This window comes from Hypomesus transpacificus, chromosome 9 (assembly GCF_021917145.1).
Source record: "Hypomesus transpacificus isolate Combined female chromosome 9, fHypTra1, whole genome shotgun sequence".
Taxonomy (NCBI): domain Eukaryota; kingdom Metazoa; phylum Chordata; class Actinopteri; order Osmeriformes; family Osmeridae; genus Hypomesus; species Hypomesus transpacificus.
Window position 1 is genome coordinate 7,447,952 of NC_061068.1, and position 24,899 is coordinate 7,472,850.

At 41.7% G+C, this 24,899-nt stretch overlaps 1 long non-coding RNA gene across 1 annotated transcript; it reads left to right on the top strand.

Annotated features, from left to right (window-relative positions):
* Positions 1-21,071: 21,071 nt before the first annotated feature.
* Positions 21,072-24,636, top strand: LOC124471726. Its single transcript, XR_006956556.1, has 3 exons — positions 21,072-21,158; positions 21,776-21,953; positions 24,323-24,636. It is a non-coding gene; the product is annotated as an uncharacterized LOC124471726 (long non-coding RNA).
* Positions 24,637-24,899: the final 263 nt, after the last annotated feature.

Consider the following 24,899-nt stretch of genomic DNA (forward strand, 5'->3'; position numbering starts at 1 on the left):
TGGCTAACAAGGCTGTGCAAAAATTTCCTCACCTCACTCACTGAAGTCATGAGCTTCAACATACAACTAGTGTTAAGAGACACTGCTCAGACAAATGTCTGCACCAACATCTGTGTAGAGGACGTTCTCTAGGATGAAACTAGAACCTTTCCAAATATTGCCACCTTATAATATTGATACAGCCTGATATTTAAAATTTCACAGAAATTAAAACGGTTTTCCGTTCAATCTCAAATCATTGTATTTGGTAATTGTGGTATAATCCATATTCAAATCATCATTTATCACTTTAATGGCACAGTAACTTAACACTTTATTGCTTCCCAATAAAGACTAAGTGTTCCTAGCCCTACCTGACCATTAAGCAGGGAGGGAAGGGAGGACTCATTATGGCTCAATCGGGGCACAATGTCACACAACAACTCATAAAAACATGGCTACAGCAGCTGCAGGGAAGCATGCAGCTCACTTACACCAGCATTATTTATGCTGGAGGGGGGGTCGGAGGGGGGTGTAAACCGGTGCCCTGTCTGTCACGCTTGCTCTAGGGCTCCGGCCTGGCCTTGGGGTTTTATATGCTTTAGGACCAGGGGCCCCCAACTCTCCACACCGTGGGAAAGCAGTCCAAACATCAGGTTGTATGGAGGTTTTTACGGTGCATTGTCCAGGGTTGGAGGTGGAGGTGGGAGGCCCAAAAACTAGAACCCCCACCTCTTAACCCCCCAGGTCTCCTCTGTGTTGTTTGCGACCAAAATTAGATTAGTCCATACGTGGTTGCATAGTTTCCTGCTTTGAGACCTCGCATTGTTCATCCTTCTTCTCTAAATTCCACGATTACATCCAGCAGACCACCAGTTAGTTCATCACTGTGCTGGCTTTTCACACAGACCAAAACAAAGCTAACAAATCAAATGTTGATGGTGTCTTTCTTACAGTTTTAAGATTTACGGTTATGGAAGCAGTTATCTAGTTTTTCAAGAAAGAGAAAGAAAAACAGCATGGAAAAGAAAAACAGCATGGATTTTACATGAATCATGCTTGGTCATCTTTTCTTACAACACTGGATTGAACAAGAATGATAGTTTAATGACTACTGAGAGTCTAAGACTTTTGACATGTACTGAGACACTGTAGTATCTGTATTGGTGAGACTGCAGTATTTGGAATTTCCCTGGTTTCTCAAGGACAATGATGAGGATGAATTACAAAGAGAAGTGCCAAAATGTATTTTAACAGCAGCAATCTAAAACCCTGCTAATGTGTCTTTGTACTTTCAAGGTACGTGACTTCCCAATACCGTTGTCATGTTCTTTGACCCACTGGTCATAGTTTTAAAGTTACCCCAATGTTGTGTTACCAAATCAATCTTGTGTTTTTACAGCGTCCTTGGAGGTGCCTGGGTCCAACTGCATCTGGGAAGTGTTCTAAGTCTGTACTCTCCCAGGACAATTGCCTCATGTTGTCTGGCAGATGAATCTCTCAGGGCCTTCCTGTCTCACTCACCAGTGACTAACAGACAGTGGTGTTGTACACCCAGCCATGTGACAGCAAACCCACATGTTCACTCCATCAAGGCTCAACCACACTTTGCTCTCTTGATAGAAGTCCCTTTACAGAAAGAGTGAAGTTCCCAGGGATGGTATGAATGAGCTTTTCGTGAGAAGGTTTAGCAGGGCCTTCCACGCAATGACACCTGTTGTACGTCCTTGTGAGAGTGTGTGTGTGATCTGCTTTACAGCAGTTGTAGGAGACACTGATGTTCAGCAACATTTGGTGGGATATGGATATTTCAGCACCTGTTTTGGTCTTTTGGCACAGATTTAAAATAAGACTGCTCCTGTTTCTTGTTGATACTGAATGAGTATATCTTGTTTATATGTTCAAAGATATTAGAATAAAAGTAAAAACAATTCTCCAAGAATGATGACTAATACTACCCAGACAAACCCTATGAACCTATTTCTGTCTCATACTTATGAATCCTGACTCTGCCCATCTATGCCTGCTCACTGTCCATATGATTTCAATCATGTTGACATTGTCAAGCTGACAGGTGCTTATGTATTACCTTACAACGTAAATGAGCAAAACGCTTTTCTTTTCTTACTCTGGAATCATCTTGTAAATTAAGGCATGTCACTTTGATTATGTACAAGCATAATCAGGGGATTACAATATTGTTACAGTTGCTGTCCATTGCCGCCCATGTGCCTGATGTGGATTTTGGGAAATGTTCATCTCTTAATTTCCTCAATAACACCATGTGGGTCCCTGCTGTTGTGCTGTATTTCCTTTGGACTCGGATATGCATCAATCTCCAGTAATCTCTTCTTCAAACCAAACAATCAGAGAGATTTTTGGAGCTCTGTAATCTGTACTCTGAAGCATTGCATCACAGTGGACATCTGGGACTAGTTGCTTGTGGCACATACAGGCTCCCATTGAATCAGTGGAACCTGAGAGCATGAATGTTCCCATGAGTTCACGATGTGCTTCATCTACTCTGGTACAATGTGCTGCGGAGTCCAAACCTCAGCAGATGTTATTGAGTGCACATTTGTCAATATTGACTCTAGTGAGGCTATGAAACCCAGGGAAGCTCACAGCCAGAGCAGGGGCCTATGGAGCGAGAGATATAGGTGGGTACGACAGCCTCTGTTTTCAATTGCAAAGGCTCTTGTGTAAAGGCAACTAAAGATTTTGCTCTTCTAACAGAAAGTAGTTTCAGGCGGTCTAAAGGAGTTTGGTTGTTCAAAATAAATAAAAGGTACATGCCTGCGGATACGTAGAAAGTTGTGCAATAAGCTTTGGGTCCTGATGATGAGGTACTGTCATAGTGCTACCCATGAGGCATTAACATAATATAGCTTGCCCCTCTGAGCTCTGTGTTGAGTAGGCTGACTTGATCTGCTGTCACCCTGCTCAAGTACTTCATAGCTTGCCTATCTCTCACAAATCTGAGGTCACCTCATTTAATGACAAGATCCACGAATGGTTTTGAACCTTATTTTTGTCTTGAGAAAATATCATTTTGACTTTTTGCATACATGCATACAATGCTTAGGCTAAAAGAAAAAAAAGCATGCAAAAAGGAATACCTCTTAGTCTGGCAGGAGACCTGCCCCACTGCCAAGTGATGAGTCCCATGAGGGGGGTCAGAGTGTGTCTGTGGCTTTTCTAATGAAGATAAAAAGACATGCCGTGAGTGTCATTTGTCTAAACTGCAATCATTAACACAGCTAATTGTTAATTATTTGTGTAATTAGGGACAGAATCATACAATAGCATTTTATGTGTATTAATTAGTGACTGAACCCTGAGGGGTAAGACTTCTAAATCTGATTGTATCTAATCGCAAAGGCATGTTAATATTTTTTTATATATTTTTCAAGATAAATATTGAATGTGGGAATTGTATCTTGCATTGCTCGATACACATACAGTCTTACAGTATACATTCCATATCATCTGCTACGGACGAGATTCTACATGTCTCTAAGTTATTCTGGGTGATTTCTTCGAGAGTACATCATGTCAGGCATGATTTAGCTTGTTGAAATGATCTTTAGATCTTACATTTGTCAATATCATTCATTTTTCATGTTAATTATGCATTAATGAATACATATTTCAGCATTTGAGAGATGAGTGGGTAGTGATCTTTTATGTTGCAATGAAAGTCTTTTTAGTTGTTACAGTATGTCTCATTAATACTATTCCCACAGCTGGATATGGGCTAACAAGATGTTCGATCTCCCTCTCTAATGAGCTCCACTGATACCTCTCCTCTCTGTGAGCCTGGTCTGGCTTCACCACGCAGGGGGTAAGAAATATTGATTACAGATGTGGTTCCGCAATGTCAAATTCCGTTTGTGCTATGCAGCATCCATTCACTAAGGTTCGGAGTTTTCACTGTGATTTGGGATTGCACAAGTTAAGTGAAACTTTGGAGATTAGCAACCCTGGGATTCTGTGTTCGACTGTCTTCCTGGCCTTGAGCATAGCCACACAGCAACACTGTAGGGGGGTAGAGTCGATCGTTTTACTGCTGCTCACTGACAGCAGGCTGCACGTCCTTGCAGTGTTGAATTTAATGACTAGAATGTTTTTCTTGTGAAGGCTGTTGTTCTCACTCAGACTGTGATGGCTCAGTGTCTTCCAGCCTCAGCCTTGTTAGCAGGGTAGTGATGGGCCACCCTGTGTTTTTAGGGTGTTGACGACTGCAGGGGGGACACTGGTGATTCTGGTCCTACAGGACAGAACTGGTGAATGGGGAGGGGGGGGGGTCTGGGGTTCAGAGGGAGCTGGGAGGGTTAAGAGGGCAGAGGGAGAGACAGAAAGTGGGTGCCGTGAACATCTCTGGGTGAGCGACCCTTTCAACCCGGGTGTCGGGTATCTCCACACAACATGCCAGCGTTTATTTAGCACCCTGCAACAAGTTGTAGGGAAACCGGATCTCCTTACAGGCAGCGAGCCGCTCCTTCTTCACACAGGGCCGCCCTGGCCTCGCCGGCGTCTTCCCCGTCTGTCCCCGTATGTTCGCCTCGCTGCAGTGACGTGGGGAGCCCCTTATAACCTGCTGCTCATTTACTTCAACTACAGCCAAGTCTCCAGCTCTCACATTACCCAGGACGCCCGGTACCCTGTCAATGACAGCCTAAGGCCAGATAGGGAGCCCTGTGTGAAGTTGTGAGGAGGTCACTTCTTCCTTTCCCAGTATGGCACGTCGAAAATGTGAAGAAGAAAGAGGAGCCGTCGGTGGGCCTGCCTGCTCCATGTCCTGGTGGGTTCATTACACCCAAGACATCCAGATACAGTAGGATCTCAGGACCCAGCCACCAATCCATCAACACACCCACCACACAGATCCAATCAATTCTAATTTGACCGAAGAGATCTAGTTTAACTATACTGTACTAGATGGTTGACAGGAGTGGAGGCTAAATACTTGACTCTTGATCTTTGGAATTTGTGACATGGCTGTACAGAAGTGGAGATAGGACTGACTGCAGCAACAATAGCCAGAGTGTGACAGTGGCTCATTTGGTGATTCATTGAAAACGTATCTTAGGTGGAGGAGTTTTTCCTATCTGTCCCAGAATGGTGTCTGACCCCCTTTCTGTAAACAGTTCATGTCTCACATTCCCCACATGGAGAGAAACCTTCCAAGCTACAATAGTCATAAGTCCCAAATACAATTCAAAGATTACGTATGTAACATGTACAGAGGTCACCATAGTAGAACTGATGTGAGCTGACTGTCAGTTGGAGGAAAGACAGAGATCACATCTTTTAGATGTCGTGACAGACTCCAACTCGCATGCTTGTTAGACGCCTGACATTGATTAGAAATTATCTTCTCGGTATTTGAGGACTCAGCTCAGGAAGGGTGTTTGAAACGACATGTCAGCCGCACGCACAGAGCCCTGCCTGGCTAGATTGATTAATGGTGGGAACAGTCAGCTAAACAAGTTCCCTGGGTCTCGTTCCAGAGAACAACCAGAGGTGAGCATATAGTAGGTCTTGCTGTTTTCAATCGCTATTAGATTTATCAGGCACAGGTTATCGCTGCTGTTGTAAACCTGGACCAGCAAAGTAGACGTGGGTTCTTTTCCCGAAAACAAAATGGGTTCACCCAAATTTAGAGGGAGAGCAACCAGATAGTGTGTGATGCATGACAGGGTCACGTATGTGACACAAAGACTTGACCTCGACCTGACACAACAGTATCACCATTGGAAGTATGAAAACAATGCCTTGATTAGATAATGCTCTAGATGTATTCATAATGCTGGCTCCGTCTTAGTGCTTAATCAATGTGACATGTAGCGCATGCCTCTTTGGGAGACATGCAGTATCAGCCACAGTATTATTTTTCTGGAGATGGAATGTGCTTATACGGTCATAGGCTTACAGAGCTACTTTCATATCCACTAGCCAGGGGTAACAAGGTCACAGAACCCTTCTTCAACAGTCTGCATGTCTTTTACATGAAGAGCCTACACTCAATCAGTCATCTTACCATGTGTCCTGTCTACAACATGACATAGCCCATCTGCCAGTCCACACTGTTTCTATTTTCACTTGATTGTCTTCTGTCAAACCATTTATGGGGTGAGATACGTATCTGATATATTCCAGGTGTTTGAAATACCTTGTTTGATATGTCGCCTGTGGGCTGAAAAACAACAAACACAGAATAGAGAAGAAGCTGATAGTCATGTTGAAGAACAACATGTCCAACCCACAATGATTGTGTGAATTATTTCATTTTTGTGCATAAACCCTGTGCGTGACGGTAGTGAACAGCGACTGCATGGGTGGGGGAGTTCCACCCAACCTGTTCTGTGATAAAACTGTAAACCCATTTAAACAAAAGCCAGATGAGATGGCATCTCTCTAAGGACCCCGAGTCCCAGTGTTCCCACAGGGCTGATAACGCCTGTCCTTTTCAGACACAGCCTAACGTGTCTGCCTGGATCTTCAGGGCTGTGGTCCAAAACAACAACCTACAGCCCAGAATGGACTGGCTTTGGAAATCCATTTACCATCATCACACTTAGAGCAGGTTTTGTATAAATGGACCAGAATAGTTCAGAGGCTACAGAGAACTGATGAATCAACGACTATGAATACATAACAGACAAAGATTAAATAACTAATTTGGTTTGTACATACAGTAACTAGTACAAGTGAAGATGTAGTGAGTACCTTTCAAAGAATTGGCACTAGATGGGCAGACACAGCCCAAAAGCAATCAAGGAGATCTAAGTCAAATACCCCTATTTTCTCTGAAGGACAACAAAGACTTTCCCAGCAGCCACTTGCTATTCCGTGCAGAGGATTTGTGAGAGGAGCGGTTATCTTGGCCCCACCCCCTTTTAGCTGCACATTATATCGTAAATGTATGCCTTTTGTTTTGAAGAGCACAGATAAGACTTACAAGGACAGAGATTGGTAAATCTTTAAAACAGAACAATATGAAATTAGCAAAGCGATTGAGATAAATCAAATTTATGTGAGAGGCCGAACTGGCTCTTTATGTTTGGTTATCATCACACACGCACACACAGACTTTTAATGATTTGTTTAGTCTTTTGAGTTTTTATACACACACCTGAAGAAACTCAATAGATGAAGAGGTAACTGATATGAGCACACAATAAGGACCGATGAATTCAAGTTTGAGCTCATGGTGGGGACGGGAAACTCAGACATAGTTTGTCATCTCCTCAGTGTGAAGGGAAAGTGCTGTCCACTGTCTGGCACATGGTCCCTCCTGAGAGCACAGCTGGCCAGCACTAGCCAGGACTCAAGGTGGTCAGCTCTGCTCTAGTGTCATGATCTAACTGTGGGGACTAACTCTCCTCCCCTTCAAACACCTCATTGTCTATATACAAGAATGTGCCTCATCCAGCCAAGTGGACATATTCCATCTGACTTTACATGCTCTCATAATGTTGAGCAGTTCCAGAGGTTGAACCAGTTAACAGGTTTTATTCTTGATCTGGCTCTTTCAACACTATCCTGAGAAGCCCCTTGGGTCAGTTTGGTCTCTAAATGGGGAAGTAGCATACATCACATTCAAACTGTCTGCTTGTGGTGACTTTGGATATTTGCCAATAGTTTTCCTCAAACCTGTAATAGAGAACTGGTGATGTTTTTAATTGATTGATTGTTAGAGAGTGGACAATCTGCAAAATCCGTCATTAATAGGCAAAAATCTATTTGTTAAAAAAAATAACTTATTGATACTAAAACACACAAATACAACTTTTCACTGAATTGACATATTTTGTCATGTCTCTTTAAAAACGATTTTGAGATGTCCATGACTAGGGGGCTCCTTTGTAATAGTTCCATATTTAGGGGGGCTTTTTTAACTTTACAATAGGGATTGATATAAAGCTGATGTCTGATTTCAGAGTGGTCAGAGCTTATTGGACATAACATTAGCCAAGCCAATTAGTCATCTTCTCCTGTTTGTTCGATTGGCTGTAATTCTGTGGTGGGAGGGAGGGGACTTGGCCTGTCCCTCTGCTGGCTTATCCTGAGGCCACACATGATGACAAAAGTCTGAACACTAAATCATACAAAATCACAACCAATAAAAATGGTCTGCATCCAACTAATCAGGCCCTGTTGACCATGTGACTCCAGATCACACATGGAGACATTCCATCAGCAGCAGAGAGACGGCTGTTGCCAGACTCAGCTCTGCCCCAGTTTTGAAGTGATGGAAGTCTGGTTTGCCCTCCAGTCAAAGACCCATTCATTATATCTTTATCTCATTTGTCAAATTGAACTTAAATCGTTGTGATAGAATACAGAACAGTGTCAGAATCCATCCCTGGCAGATGCATTGTGGGAGCTGGGTGTCGTGCATCATGACTCCCTGCAGCCTAGCAGGCAACCTGTGAATGTGATCATAGCAAAATACTAGCATGCCTTGGCTGCAGCGTGACGTTGTTTTGCCTTCTGAGCATGCCTGACGGATAAACAAAAAGATATGGCTTTCAACATCTATCTCCTAAGCTGTACATCTTCCCCAGTTTGAAGTTCAGTGAACTCCTCCTGGCTAGTGTAGTTTACAAAATGAATCCAGAGAGATTGAGTGTGTTTTTAACCCTTCACAGTCAAACATGTGCCAGAATACGAGTGTGTATGTGTGTGTGCATGCAATAACCAGGTCTTGGGTCTGACAGGCTGGCAGTGGAGGCAGGCTGTAGGAGTGGGGGACTAGGGGGTGAGAGAGGGAGGCCTGTCGTAAGGCATTTGAACTCTGAGCAAACATTAACAGCAGCCCAGCTCTGGTCCACGTCTATAGGTTTAACATCAAGGAAGGAGTCAAAGGTCAATGGGTTGTAAATGGTGATTTTCAGTACACAGTAATATGTTAAACCGAAAATAACGTGAATTTGAGGTTATTCCTCAATGAAACTAGGTTGCAGAAGCAATCTCAGCTCCATGCCAGATCAGGCCTCCTCTGCAAGCCTGTTTTCCACATTTCCTCATCGTGATCTGGCGCATTTTCAGATTTCACTTTATAAAGGTCTATTGAGTGTTCTGTTGGCTTGGAATCATTGGACCTCTGCTCTAGATCACACAATAGTCTCGTCCTCCACCTCTTTGCTCCACACATCAGTGACACTGAATGCAAAGTGTCCATTTATGGGTTTTTAGGCATGACGCTTTCATTCATCCCTGTTTCCTCATCTGCTCGGCTTGCTCTGCCATTAGGAGTATTTTCCTACATCTGTTTCTGATTCCTCCGGGAAGCCTGGATGTGTCATATATACACATCTCTATCAGCTGGATTGGTGGGCTGTGGGGGGTGGGACAATTGCGATACAGTTTTTTAAAGAGGTTTCAAATAACCCTTATAAAACTATGGATTATACTTTAAACCGACAAGTGGAGACACAGGAGTGATTGTTTTCATTTTAACAGCTTTTCACAAATCTACTCCCATTTTTCATGATGAAATTAAATTGTTTTGGGTGTCCTTACCTATTCCTTGTTTTAAATCAGGGACCTCTTTCCTAGTTCTCTTGTTATCTTCCATCCTTATCAGGCTATTTTTTTGCCTAATTTTTTATCTGTATGTCCTCTTAAATGTGTCTGCATGATGCTGTAGATATTTAAAGGTATGGGGTGTTTTCATTACAGTCCAGTGTACTCTAGCCCTTTTGGTTTACTATAGGGCAACAGTGCTTAATCATTTTCTCACTGAAACATTTGATATTTTAGACATACAGAAAGGAAACTTGTTTGATCCTCTTTCCCCTCTGGATACTGATCTACAATGCAAGCACTGTGGCCAAACTTGTGGAGGTATGAATGTGACTGACTCGAGCTTGCAGGACCACAGTAGTGTACTGACAGTAATGTTTGTTATCTGCAAGTGCAGTTTATGCTTCTATGTAGTCTACTTAAATCAAGCAACCGTTTTTTAAGGAAGGGCTGGAAGTAAGACCAGGGATGTTTCTCTACAATCAACCAAAGGAAAACTGGTGAGAACTACTCTGAACCCTGGTGTGCATCACCCAAAATGATGCTGAAATGTTGTCAACCACCGAGGCAGAATAAACACACCAGGGACTTGAGCTGCAGCAGAAATTCCCCTGGTCACCTCTTTCTGATCTGGTGAAACTCTACTCTCTCCAACAACCTTTATGTTGAAGCCAACATTTTGATTATATATTGAGTGAATGACACTTTTGTGTGATTAAATGTAACTTGTTATTCTTCAGCTATATTAAAAGCGCTGTCCCCAATAAATGTGAGAATAGGGTGGTATCACAACTTTTCCACCTTCCAAGGTGCAAATTACACTCCAGTAACATCAATTACTGTATTATGCTTAAATTCGTCAACACTTATCTATCTCTGATATCATTACAAAAATAGACTTGTCAAATGAACACACACAGACACATGCCTTCAGTTGTGTCAGAGGTATTTGTCCAGGTTCCACTTGTGAGTGCATAGAGCATCAAATAATTTTACTCAACAAAAGATGAAAGGCATAAGATCTCTGTTCTTTGTTTCTTACCTATATTAGAGGCTAAGACCCTGGAAGGGTGAAACCAAAAACCAGTTTAAATCAAGCACTGGAGTGCAAACATGCCAGTGTCCCTGGAGGCCATTGGGTATTGCAGCACAGTTGGACACCAACCAATCATCATAGGACGTGGTGCTCCTCCTCCTGTAGAGTAAGCCTATGTTGTAATTGTGCCCAATAATATGGATGAAGGGAATAATGCTTATGATCATGAGCCTTTACTGCAATTCCCTGCATTTGCTTATACAGGCATGAAGCTTGCCTATGTTGAGTTTATAGGTGAAAGTACTGTAGGTGTATTCTTGTTTGGACAATTACCCATCTGATTGAATTATAAATTAGGTTCAACTGTTTTGGAAGACTGATGGTGCAATAAATTATTTTTTTCTTTTAAATTACCAGTGTTTTCATGGTGTGTAGGCATCTCATAAATTTGGATGATTGTTTTAGGATGATGTCATCCTGAGGAGGTCATAACCTTAAGTGAAGTTGTGCAACCATTTCCTCCCTTTTTATTGGAACTAATGTTTCACTGCTTTCCCTGGTTGTAAAAAGATAGATTGACATTACATTATTTATTCAAAGGTATGAGGGGGAATTTGAATCTAATAACAGAATGCCACCTATGTGATCTTTAGTCTTGCTGGACCATTTAACAGATACACTTCACTTTAGCCTATACACAAGGCTACATGTAGTCATGGCCATTTTTTTCACATTTGATGACCTTGAGAACTTGGGACTAGAGCATGAAACACTGTGCTCATCACAGTAATTACCCTGAAAAGCACTGAACATTTGGGTCAATTTTGAGGACACTGACAAAGGGTTTACATTAATAAACCCTAACTTAATTTGGGGAAACTGTTTATTGGGAAATATATTTGTATACATTCACAAATGATAGCTAATGAATTACTTTACATAGTGAGAGTGGCTCAAACAAAACCCTTCAGACTGCAATGGTATGACCTAAGAATTACTCACATGCATGATTGATTTTAGTTTGGAAGTACTGGAGTTTAACTTTTCACATCCAGAAAGCTCTAAAAAGTGACAAGCTTTAAAAGTAGACCACATTTAATGAAAAACAAGGAGCTGACAGTTTATTCCTGTGAATTTGAGAACTTTAAAGAATTTGACCCTTTTGAAAGGGTTTAACTCCAGTGATACACTAACAGCTGTATTCTGTCTTTGTTTTGGTAAAGAGTGTGAACTTGTGAAGGATGCTCTGCTTTGAAGTGTGCATTGCAGAGACTGTCAATCAGAGGTCAGAGTAATTACAGAGAGGCTAGGTGAGAGGGGTCAGAAGGGTACAGAACTCTCTCTAAATGTCAAGCATGTAGCCATGTAACCTGCCATGTAGCTGTCACTACAACACTACTGTCAGCCCTGGAACACTATTTATACACTACACTGTACGGTATATACGAGATGAGAAACTCACTCTCAACAAATCAACATACCAATCAAATAATGGGTCTTTAAAGGTATCCAAGTCGAAGAAAAAAATAGTTTTGTCCCTTAGAAAAACATGTTGTGCAAGCTAATGAGGCCCTCTTAGAGTTCTATAGCTAGACAGACAACTCAATCAAGTAAAATATAAATGTATTATTTTGGGAGTGGGCCGGTACTGTCCAGCTGTCGTGTACCAGCCACCTTTGGCAAGGTATGGCTTTCTCCTCAGGTCATCTTGTGAAACCACTGTCAGACAAGCTTAAACTAGAGTACAGAGTTCAGACAACAACTGCAGGTGCTGTTTCTATTGCTGTTTTTAATGTCATCTATTCCAGCTTTGAGCAGTTTAGGCATTGCATTGCCATAAATGTTAAATTAAGATTACACTTTGGAATAGGATTGCAATCCTTAGTCATATTCAAGCCACTGACAATTCAGAGCACGCAGTATTGTCTGTAAAATGACATTATTTCTGAAATGACAGCATTCCTTTCTGACAAGACCCAGGTCACGCTTTTACCCTTTGAACCATTGAAAGCGTACTGAGGAGGGAGTTTGAGGACATATATCTTTAGCCAGCAGGAGACAGCTAAAGGCCATTGTTAGAGACCAGTTCATTACTGTTATGAAAACACTCCAGAGTTCAGAGGTGGCAGGGTCAGAGGTCTTTGATACTTTGACACCACAGAGACAGATTGATGGTCCACTAATACACCTTTCACACCAACCTAATAACAGTGGTAAAACATAGGGTGACCCATGTTCACCGACTGGCGCAGTCGTAGCTAGTCTTCACGTTCCTTTTGTTACCAAGCACAGAGCATTGTCAATCCAAGCAAGAAACAAGTGATAGGAGGATGATGGCAGGATAATCTTAAATGAGTCTGAACTATTTAAATGTAGAGAACAAAAACTTGGCATGAACAGGGTTTAATGATTCCATGCCTTGGACCGGCCTGAGGGGTCTTAAATCATTGCTACATTTACATGTAAACACACACTGCACTCACACTGCACACACACTGCACACACACCGCACACACTGCACACACACTGCACAGAGACCATAGCTGATCTCATTGGACATCTAGTCAAGAAACCATATAATCTAAAACAGTGGGAAAATGAATTGGCATGGATGTCATACATAGCAAAATAGTTAACATGGTCATCACATCATGGCAAATTACTCTCAATATTATAATATGGAAGTGGATATCAAAGACAGGTGTATATTGAGATATGCAAAGCTGACTCTTTACTCTGGTACTATTTATGACCACCCTGCGTGTGTTCGTGCGGCCTGCTTTCGGACATGTTGCTGGGTCAGGCTGAATGGGACTGAGCTGCTTGGCCACAGCTGTCCTTTGGCTTTAAGTGACTCTGACAAAACACTGTAATGAGTGTGCCCACTATGGGCCCGGGGCGTGGGAAAGAATTTACATGTGTGTGTGTGTGTGTGTGCGTGCGTGTGTGTGTGTGGCATGCCCCTGAGCGACAACACTTAACAGCCCTGGCTCACCCTGCATGCCCTGGTCAGACAAAAGTGCCATTAGTGGCCTTTTAGCCTGTCTATAGATCAACACACCCGCTCCACTTTGACCATGGACTGACCTGGTTGCTGGGCTTCTAATTGGACCAGACCACACAGGCGCATACAGAGACAAAAAGTTATCATCCTTTGTGTATTCATATCAACAGTTCTCAAAAGAGGATCCAAAAATGGCCTTAGCTGTCTTTTCCCACATTAGCTGCTGTTTGCCTTGAGAAAATATTTCTGATCTGGGACTGGAAGGAACCCCTGGGACAGATGACACACATCATCACTGGGTCTTCGATGGTGCACAATCTCTTTTTTTGTGGTCCCTGCTCCCCGAACCTGGGTCACATGAAAGAGAGAGCAGGTCTGGCCTGAGATGAAAGGCCACTTCACTCATCATCCCTAAAAAGGCTGCCCACCTGCCCTGAATACTATTACCAGTTAACTAATGAGATGTTGAGCTAGATTAGAAACTGTTAAGGCACCCTGAAATACAGTACCTCCTCAAGGATCACTATGAACACTACGGCGGGTGGCCAGGACATCGATACAGGACAATGATGGGATTATTTGTTACTCTTTAACACTGCCAAGTCTTGTGCCAGTCTGATGATGAAGCTCCTATGTTTTGCCATGGTGAAGGGTTCTGGGAAACAGGTGGCACAGTTTTATTAGAATATAGCTTGTGTGTCAACTGATGCTTTCCACAAATTCTACTTCACTGATATTGTAACTTTACTGACAGACTGAATATTTATTTGGCATATTTTCCAAAATGAGCCAATGTTGCAATTATTTATTTTGCTCCAGTGTAGCTAGGTCAGTCCAGTGTCACTCTCTCTCTCTCTTTTTGTCTTTTTTTGTCATACACAAGACACACACATAAACACAAGAGCCTAAACGCCTCCCGCCAGTCTGAAACATGTCCACTCATGGTCATGGGAGTGTTAGGGAGCTGAGACTAGATGACAGGGCCATGAATAATGGCAGTTTACAGCAGACGAAAATCACCTCTTCAAGTGGTTGTAAATTATCCCCCATCTGTAGGCCTTTGAAGTAAGAAGAGCCCTTGTTGAACTTTGATTAGTTAAACAGAAAAAATGCTAATTTCTTGTTATTATGTTTCATTTAGTAGGATGTTTATGAGTATATAGGGATGTGAGTTTTCTAATTTCTGTTACTGGTCAGGTCAGTAATTGGAGAAAATAGTGTACACAGTACAAATAGTTATTTTGTGTTTTATTTATAACTGTAGTTATTTACATTAAGCATGAATGTTTAGAATTATGTGAAATAAACCAGTAAAAAAGTAAAAATATTAACTAGTAACTTCTAGTAGATGCTGCACTGGTGCCCTAATACCTGTGGCTAAATATTTGATTGATGGCAGTCAGAGTTACTGAATTAGCTGCAACTGTGGTAAAGAAAAGCACAATTCAATTAAGGTTAGATGATTTGTCTGAGTTGATCTGTTGGTGTATATTCAAACTAACATCTGCATGAACACGTTTCTACAGTAAATACATGATGCCTCTTTAATGTAGTCCTTCACCTTCAGCGAGAGATTCCAGCCATGCTCATGTTTGTGTCATTAGCTGTAACCTGGTACTCCCAGACAAGTCCAGGGACTCCAAAAAAGGAATCTAATTCCCTTGTCAGGCGTTGCATTGACTCTCCAGTAATGTTACCATGCATTCTCATGTCAGAAGATAGTCAGCCATTCTGCTGGGAAGCTGCAGCAGTGACTAGGCACCCATAGCATCAAGGTCTCCAGGGGAAACGGCGTGTCCCATTTTGGTGGCAGGTAATAACTCACACTAGCTATTCTCTAATGGCCTCTGTTCATCTAATAGGTTGGGCATGCAGAACAAGCATTACAAATCAATCATTCCCTCATTTGCTTCTGTAATTTTATTTGTTCCAAAAATAAAACCAGAAACGTCAGCAGGTGTGTTGCTCCACCAGAGAGATTCTTTTTTGCTGACAAACATTCTCCAGTCTGATGCTTGCAATGGTCACTTCAGAATTAGAGTCGAGCTAAAATGGAGATTATACTGGTTCATGAAAGGTGATCATGAGTTTATCTTGCTTGGGTTTACTTAACTATAGATTCTGACTAAGTTTGGACAAAAAAGTTGCTCCACAATTCCCTCACTTATAGTCTCAGTTTGAAGATGGTCCACCACTCACCTATGTAGAAAATACTCATGAGTGTTTGTGTGTCTTTATTAGAATTCACTAGACTAGTCAATATTGTGGTGACATCCTCCCAGAGCATTTACAATATTTCCACACACCCATACAAGCATACTACATGTGCACTTGAATGTTACATGTTACACACAACAATCTTGGGAAATGCTCTCAAACTGCATGAAACGTCAATAATTTAACGTTTTGTAAAAAAATAAAGTCTGTTTTTTTCACGTTCTATCAATAATTCCTTTTGCTCACCCATCCTCTCAGGAGACACACTGAAAGCTTGAGAAGCTCATTGTGTTTTATTAATTTTTTCCCTCCACCCCTTGTTGGTTTGGATCAAACAGTTGATTCTCCTTGGCCTACACTCTGAAAACCTGGTACTTCCAAGAGTTTTCAGTGTCAGTAGTTCTGGAAATTATAGGAAATGTAATTTTGTCTTAGATTTAGACGAGGTAGTGATCATTCACATGCATGTTCACTGGCCAAATTCACATGGATGCAAATTTGATCAAATCAGGGAAGAATACGAACATCAGCAATTTTCCTGTCCATTCAAATGTTCTCTATACTTATGAACACTAATACTGTCATTTAGAGTATAAGGATCACATCAACAGCAATTTACGTTTGTAAAGTTGACTAGGTTTCACAGAATGGGTTCCCTTGCTTCCAGGCAGTAGACTAACAAATATTCAATAGGGGGAGAGTGGTTTCAGTGTTGAAGCAACCTCAATAACAGCAGGTCACAGGGTCAAAGAGGACACGGTTAAAGATGAGACCTTCAGAGACACACTTACATTCCATTGTCAGTCTAACCAACCAGTTCCCAAGGCTCTGCTTAGCTACTACCCCTGGAGAGTAACATCACCAGATTTACGTGACTATAAAGAGGATGAAATTACCCTATCATGATGCTCTGGATAAAGTCATTGGTACTTGGTACTTAGTATTGTCCTTGAGGCGCTTCTATAATCCGTCAAGAGAAGAAAAACACTGGAGGATGCAGTGCATAGTTATCTTTCTCTTATTTCTGTGTAGGTCTGGCATGTGCACAAGAGAAGGAGAGAGTAGAAGGCAGGGAAACAGGTGAATGTGTAAACAGAAGTCATGCCAATCATTGCATTGATGATGCAATGATTGGCATGCTTCCCATGCTTCCCATGTCAGGCAGGGTCAGAGATCATTCACACTAACCTCAGGCTGTGTTTGAGAGGGACTGTTATTCTGTTAATGTTGTATAGTGAGTGATGAGTTAGTTTCACTAAAGTGGGGGCTTACCTCAATCGACAATGAGTGACAATGAGTTGGAGAGTGCTGTCAGGTTGAATGAGCACTTGTTCTGATATGGTCCGCACTCAAGAGGGCTGGAAGGATTACGATCATTAATTTGTTCCATTACTGAATGCATCCAAATCACATCCAAGTAGAAGCCCAGCTACCATCACATCATGCACATTTACGTTATGAATATGTTATTTTTGCAATTGACATGCGGTTTTAAGCTTTTACAATTATGTATGTCGTTCTATGCTGAAATACGACTGGGGTTATTGTTTTGCCTATATCAAACAAAGAAGCAGACAATATTGTGAATGCAGGCATGATGATGGCATGCTGGTTTGTGTGTGTGTGGGTGTACTGGGGAAGGGGTGTTGGCACACCACCCTAGTTGGCCCCTCATGGATGGGGGATGTCTGCCAAATAATCCTACGAGCTTCTCGTGCTCCTGTGGGGAACAACGGCTCAAAGGCGTGCCTCTCATGCCAAACCAAGGCCATCTCTCTTGGCCCCCTTTGTTATGAGACATTATCATGTCTCTCCGTTTTATCTACAGCTCACTTATCTTCCTCGGAGTGACTGTGTCACTATCCAGACCTCCATCTTCGCCTCGCTAGTGCCTCAGCCCTGCGTGCTGGACTGCTGGGCCGCAGGGCCACTGGGATGGGGGTGGCTTGGAGTAAAGTACATTGTGCTTATCAGATCCCCTGTTTCACCATGCAATCCCTCATTGTTAGGCTGTGTGAAGTGGAGGGTACTGTAGCTTAGCTTGCAGGTAGTGCTTGAGTGGTGTGTGTACAGGTATGTGCCTGCCTTTCTTATTTTAACTCTCAATTGGGATATTTCTCCTACCCAACGCCATTGGGGACCATCAGGGTCTGTTTGTCGTGTAGAAATAACTCTCCAGTATTTAACAAACCCTTCAGGTGTTCGTTTTATGGTTAGCAGCTTTGTCAGGGACTGGCTTTACTACAGTAATTGGCAACAGTAAAGAACAGCTATTTCCCATTTCTTCCTCCTTTAACAACTATGACAAAGGACCTTTTTATCTTTTGTTATTCAGGGGAAAATTGTCAGTGCAGAGAGTGAGATATTTACTGACAAATGCCTGTGGTTTGCAATTTCCTATTTCTACATCTTTACAAGACAGACAATAAATTCAGGTATAAAGAGACCTAGAGAAACCAGAGGAGGTTGGGTGACAACCTTTTACTGTAGAGAACCACGGTACAGTCCCATGCATTAATACAGTCTCGCTGGTGAAGTCGCAAGTCCCATAGTAATGTTCAATGCTTGCTGTTCTGCCAAATACTTGTTTGTAGATAAATCATACAAAATAATTTTATTATTATACACTAACATATACTCTGGGGTTGTATTGTTATACCACAGGTTAACTGAAAGCCAGTAAAGGCTTGTCAGAACTGAAAGAAAAAACGAACAAACTCAACCTTAGATCACAAATAATAAATCACTAATAGTACACCGTTATGCAAACCTTGCCCAAAATATACAGCATAACTCTTGGCTCAGGTTCACACTGTACGACATGTTTCAGACAGCGACTCCAAGCTGGGCAGAGGACACTTCTCATTGAGCAGAGCATTGCTTAATATGAGACGTTAGTGCAAAGATTTTCCAATACACCCATATTGCCTGGGGAGAACAAATACAAGTGGATCCGCCCTGGAGATTCCTGTTTATGGGTGCATTCTCTCTGTGGCTTGTTTAATGGTTTGGCTTGAGTGTGACATACATGTCCTTAGAACTCCCTCACACTATAGACCATAATTACATTTACACTGCCAAGGAAATATGTGGAATATATTTTCCTCCGTCAAAACAAAGGAGGGCCCTTTGATGTTACAAGGAAAGTATTTTATAATTGTGGGTGAACACTGCTTTGCTAAGTGAAGCATTACTCATGTTCATTTAGTCAGAGACTTGATAAACTAAGGCATCATGTTTATGTTGGATACTGGGAGTAGAGCTAAGCTATAACATATCTTAAGATTACAAAGCCTACAGGGTATTTTCAGGAGAGAACACAAGGGTTTAGAGTGAGACAGCCACAGCATACAGCTATGGCTGTAAACTAATGCTTCACACTAACTCTGTACTGAAGGATGGTTAGGTGAGCTCTCACTACTATTGCTGTCCTCTATGCATTCTCTCTTTGTTTTGACTGTGCTTATAAAGCAAGGGAAATATGTTGCTGCCGTTCAATAAACATTTTAGTCAAAGGTTTTAGGAGACTGTTGGGGTCCTGTTTGCTGGTACAGCATCTACACTTTAGCAGGACATAAATCGTCTGAGTTGAAGTTTGTCAGCTAAAGCACTCAGCACCGCCAGTCATTAGTGGTACATGAGACCTAATGACTTTGTCACCTGGAGTCTTGGGTTTAACAGCTTCTCTGGGTGAGCTGAGGAAGCCCTTGACAGATACAGCATATAGTTGGCATCTGAGTTGGATGATATTTCCACCTGTGGGGTTTCAGGGGCACCACACATTCAAACAATCCTTTATCGTGTGTCATCCACCAGAATGTGGACAATTTATGATTGACACAGTCTTGATTTCATTGGGATGGCTTGTATTCATCAGAGACAGGACACTCGTTCTGGTGACTCTCCACCAACACAGCAGTTGAATTAGGGTGTCTCATGGCCCTAAACACACAGGGTTCACATGGAATAATAACTTTATTTACGCATCACTGAAAGATCCTCATGTATCATCCAATTTAGGCAGGATTTTAGAACAAATCCAGGAATCTTAGCATTTAACAAACCAAATGAAGAAAAAACCCTTTTAAAAACGACATGTGAGTGACAGAAGAAAGGATTGCCAAGCATCAGCTGAAGACGCAGCTTTCCTGTGGCCTGTGCTGTGAGAGTTAGCCCCGAGACACAGAGGAGCCCCGACATGCAAGACCCACAGCCCCTCCAGCACTATAGCAGACAAGACAAGTACCTCTAATGGCAGTAGAGGCTTTTCTGCTTCCTAAACACAATAATACTAAGTCCTGCTGTCGCCCAGATAACTCACATGTTGCTATGTGTGCATATAAAGGGCATGTTTGTTATCCAGCCGACCTCTGGAAATGTGTGGTGATTATCGTTGAACTGCTATTGCCACCCAACTGTAACTTTCCTCTTCCAAATCGGTAATGTGATTTGCCAAACTAACAAAAATCATGGAGATGTTTTTTTTATTTTTATGATTTCATTATGGAGGATTACTCTCCCTATGGGGTGGGAGTGGTCCATTCTGGCAGCCCTTCAGTAGCAGTTATCATTGCTGGTTGTCCTGACATCCACGTCATTCACAGTAGCTTTGCAGACACAGCACATGAGTAAGCTTTTGAAGCTTCGTGTGGAAGGAAGCTCCTTCCTGATCGTTCTATTGTGCCCACACATCTTCCCTGTGACTGAAAGGGAATTTCTCTCAGTTTTGGGTGGTGGACGTTCAGGCATGATGTCATCCAGTGACGGCTGTTGTACACACCCTTGTACATTGGAAAACTGGAAGACTGGACTTGTCTGTTTTCCCGTGGGTTAGCCCAGAGGAAAGTATACTAGTCTGAAGGCAAGTAGCAAGACAGTTCAACTGAAACTCATTCCATTTTTATTATTATTTTCAATAATAATAATTCGGTAAACAATTTATATCATGTATGCCACAAGTTAAATTTGATTCAGGAGTGCTTCTTGACATTAAATTTCTTTCATAAATGTGACGTGCTGCCCCCAAAGACACTTAGCCAATGAAATCACACACTGTAGCCAGTCTCATCACACCATCGTTAGACTAAGAATATCAGATGGTGTTTCATTTTGCTGTGGGACCACTGACAAAGTAGGTGCACCTTCTGGTTTCATACCAACATGTTATTTAAATGCAAACCACTACTCGCTAAAGATGTCTTGCCAGTATTATCATGTGAAATAGATGTATTAACAATATCTATTGAATAATGAAAGACAACTTCAGGCTCACTCTTGCTCTTTCTCTTTCCATTTCAGAAAGCTGTGGGTACAATGGGTGAGGGGCCAGAGTGTGAGAGGAAGGGAGTGCCCAGTCTTTGCTGCAGCAGGGACTGATAGGAACAGCAAGTGAGATGCTCTCAGTCTTAGTTCTCATACATTGTTGGAGATAATGCCTCACCTCTAGAAATCTTCTTCTACTCTACAGTAATCCTCTACTGTAAGGAAGAGACTGGGTGTGAACACATTTAGCAAAATGCCGTACTGTCTCTTTAGTTACCCCTACTCAAACAATTCCAGTTCAGTCAAGTCTAAACACATACACACATACAATTTAGACAGTATTCATATTTAGTACAATGCTTCGTGAAGGCCTCATTCAGAGCCTTTTCTGAAACAGAGAAAACACTGAATACATCAACTATCAAACTTTAAGTTCATTGTTAACTCTCCTTCAAACACTCTAATTATCCAAACTCAATCATGCAATTTATCAAGCAACCCCTATGAGCTATGAAATGTTTCACTTTGTTTCCATTGAAATATTTGTATTGTGATGTAAACATTGTTGATGTTGGTTTCTAATGGATGTCCTTACGTTCTTATTTTTCTTCTCCCCTTGTCTTTCTATTGTTAATATAATCTACATGCGGTTAGACAGACAACATACTTTTTGTACACAAAATACTTTTTTCGCTTTCCACTGATCTTATAAACATCTGAATCTTTGCCATCCCTTGGCCTAGCAGGAAGACAGGAAGTGGATGAGAGCATAGAGGAAGTGGTGCTTCCTTGCCCAGTAAGTCTTCCCACAGCATCCGCAGGAAGTATCAATGGAGCAGAGAGCAGCCAAGCCAACCACACAATAGACGACAGGGGGTGAAAGGGCATGGAGCGTTCCAGTGACAACTATGCCATGCTTGTGTAAGTAAAAGGCAAAGCTGAGCATTTGAGGCCAACATTAGCATTAACATTTCTATCAGACTGACTGGTGTGAATAGGGGTGAGTGAATGAGTGTGGATAATGTTAGGAAAATACGATTGGATTGGGGAATATGCAAAGAATAAACTGTACTCTATAGGCTGATGGTGGTGGAAACCCAACGTGTCCTGCCATTCAAAGGCTACTTATGTGTGCGTGACCTCACCGCCTCATGCAGACTCACACTACCACCTGCTCCGAAGGCTTGTCAGCCACAGTGATGACAGGCTCTGCTAGACAGACAGGGGAATGAGGACAGAGGCAGTACGACATTTTGCTCAATGTATTTGTCAAAAGTGGAACATTATTGATTCTGACTGTCAATGTGTTATTGACTATTATTTATTTATGGTTTGCATTTGATAGTTTTCTTATGTTATATACTTTATTTTCATTGCGTTGGTATTATTTATCAGTTAGTAAACTGTTCAACATCATTTTGTTTTAACTGAAATGGGGAAATGGACGTTCACGTTTCTCTCCAAGTTAAACGGTGCCGTTTCTGGGGGATAAAAAATAACCCTGGCATTCAAATAGGTGAATTTTCACTGGGCTGCAGGAGGCATTTAGATGTAATTGGCGTGGCAAGGGCACAGTGGTGGGCAGAGGCAAACCTGTTTTTAAATGTACCCTTATCTCTCAATGCCCTCATAACTTAAAAGTTCTCTAAAAGTTGCTTATGGGCACCACGTGCAACGGAAAATGTATGGTTGCAGAGTTATTCCTTTACTTACCTCTAGAGTACTGGCAGGACATAATCCATCCTTTCTGAAAACTTCCTAGAATTTCCGATGGACAGAAACCACAAGTGAATCACTATTGACCAACTAACCAAAATCATGCTTTCCTTCTTTTCACAAATTAAATAAAATTACCTTTCCAACGTCAAAGATTGTTAATGCCTGGACAAACAGACGTAAATTTAAGAATACAGTTAGTGGTTCTATCCTGGTGTAGTGGGTTTGTGTTTTTCTTAAACCAAGTATATTTACCTTGGACATATTTCAACACTGATGTAGGGGGCAGAGGTAGGTATAGTGAACTCACCTCTTCCTACACACACACACGTTTGCCAGTGCCCCAGCAGTCTCACAGGGACATTGGTTTGTTTATGCAGGTTGGTCAAGAGCAACATGCAGTATTCCTTCCTTTTTCATTATTTGATGTGTGAAAGGTGGAAGGAAATCAAAGCCATTTCCTTAAAATGGCCTCAGACTCTTGCAGCGGTTGGCTGTGGTTCATCTGGGAGAGAGTGAAGAGGGAGCAGTAAATGGGCAGTAAAAGAAACATTGGAGGTTATAGAGGGTGGCAAGCGTGAAAAGGCTTAAAACACTAAAACCCTGCCCAACAGAGAAAACAATGTATCCTTCTACCCAACCACAAGTGAAAGCTGATGGTTGTCTAACATTTGTGTTCCTATGAGTGCTTTTCCGTATCAATGGAAAAAAAACTTTTCATCAGACTATCCTCCATTTACTATAGTAATAATCCTATTAAAAATCATCAGACATATCAGCGAAGTTAAGATTTTGGACATATAGAAGTTTCTACTGATGTTAAACATTGTAGACTATGTCAAGCAAATGTTTCTTATAGTATAACAGCAACGTGTGGTGTGAGAATATGTCAACTGGAAGTGTAGGTTGAAATTAAATGGATCCATTGTGCATTTAAACAGCAGTTAAACAAAGTTTGAGAACAAATGTTGCACATTGATCGCTATTTTGCAAACTATACTGTATGAAGTAAATGGAAATATCCAGTCAAAATCAAGTTCATTGTTTGAAGTCAACCTCACCTGTCAGCTCACCAGCACCGACTCGAGGTGGGTCCAGAGTCCTGCACCATTCAGCAAAGACCCAGAACTGAAACACACCCACAGGGACTGACAAAAACACAACACCACAACACTGCTACAACTCCCCTGGGATTGGGGACACAATGTACCTGACCCCAAAAGCTGTGAGGGAATAATGCAGGGTAATGCTCACTACTTGGCTTCTAGTCAAGGCCACAGGCAGAGCTTCTTAGCAGGTACTGAAAAGTGAAAAACGTGTTTGGAACACAGGGTCATGGTCTGCAGAACTGGAATGTATGAAGCCTGAAAAAAGGCCTCATACACCATTTAGATGGATGTCAACAACATCATGAAATCATGGACTTTTTTCATCCCAAATATTACAAAACAAAAGTCAACTTGGCAGGACCATACATGTGTGTCTTCATGGATTTCAATCGAGCATAAACAGGCCACTCACACATGTTTAATGTTGAAGTAATGATAATACCTATAGCTTTCTGTTACTTTCAGCAGGACAGATGGAGGAATGTGGAGGCTTTAGAAGACTGCAAGACCCACTCTGAATGAACACAGTCAGACCCTGCCTGAAGAGGAAGAAGTCGACTTGGATTCGTCAGAGTGATCTCTTCCATTTGACTTCTGCCAAGTTTCTTTGAAAAATAACTTTTATAGGGTGTTAGAATGGAGATTGAAGAATCCAGATTGAATGTCAGTGCTTTGTATTGTTGAAAAAAAAGTTGGAGAGTGACAGTTCCTTTTGACCCCACTGATTTCGCAAATCTATTTTCTTAACTTTCCACTTTTTCAAAACTTAAACGCAATTTGGAAAAGGCTTGAATGAGAAGCAGACAATGAAGGATTGAAAGGAATTCATGAAATGATTAAAATGTAAAAACGTTACATTTTCTGATTTAACTCAATGAACATAGTCAGTCTGTTTGAATGAAGAGGTAAATTAGTAATTTTAATGGCAATTTTTGGAACTTCAAAAAACATGTCCATCATGCTGACACATTGTGTGAATCTGAGAATTAAGTAAAATACAAAGATAACAATTTATCGTTTCCTTGAATCCAATGTGTGACTT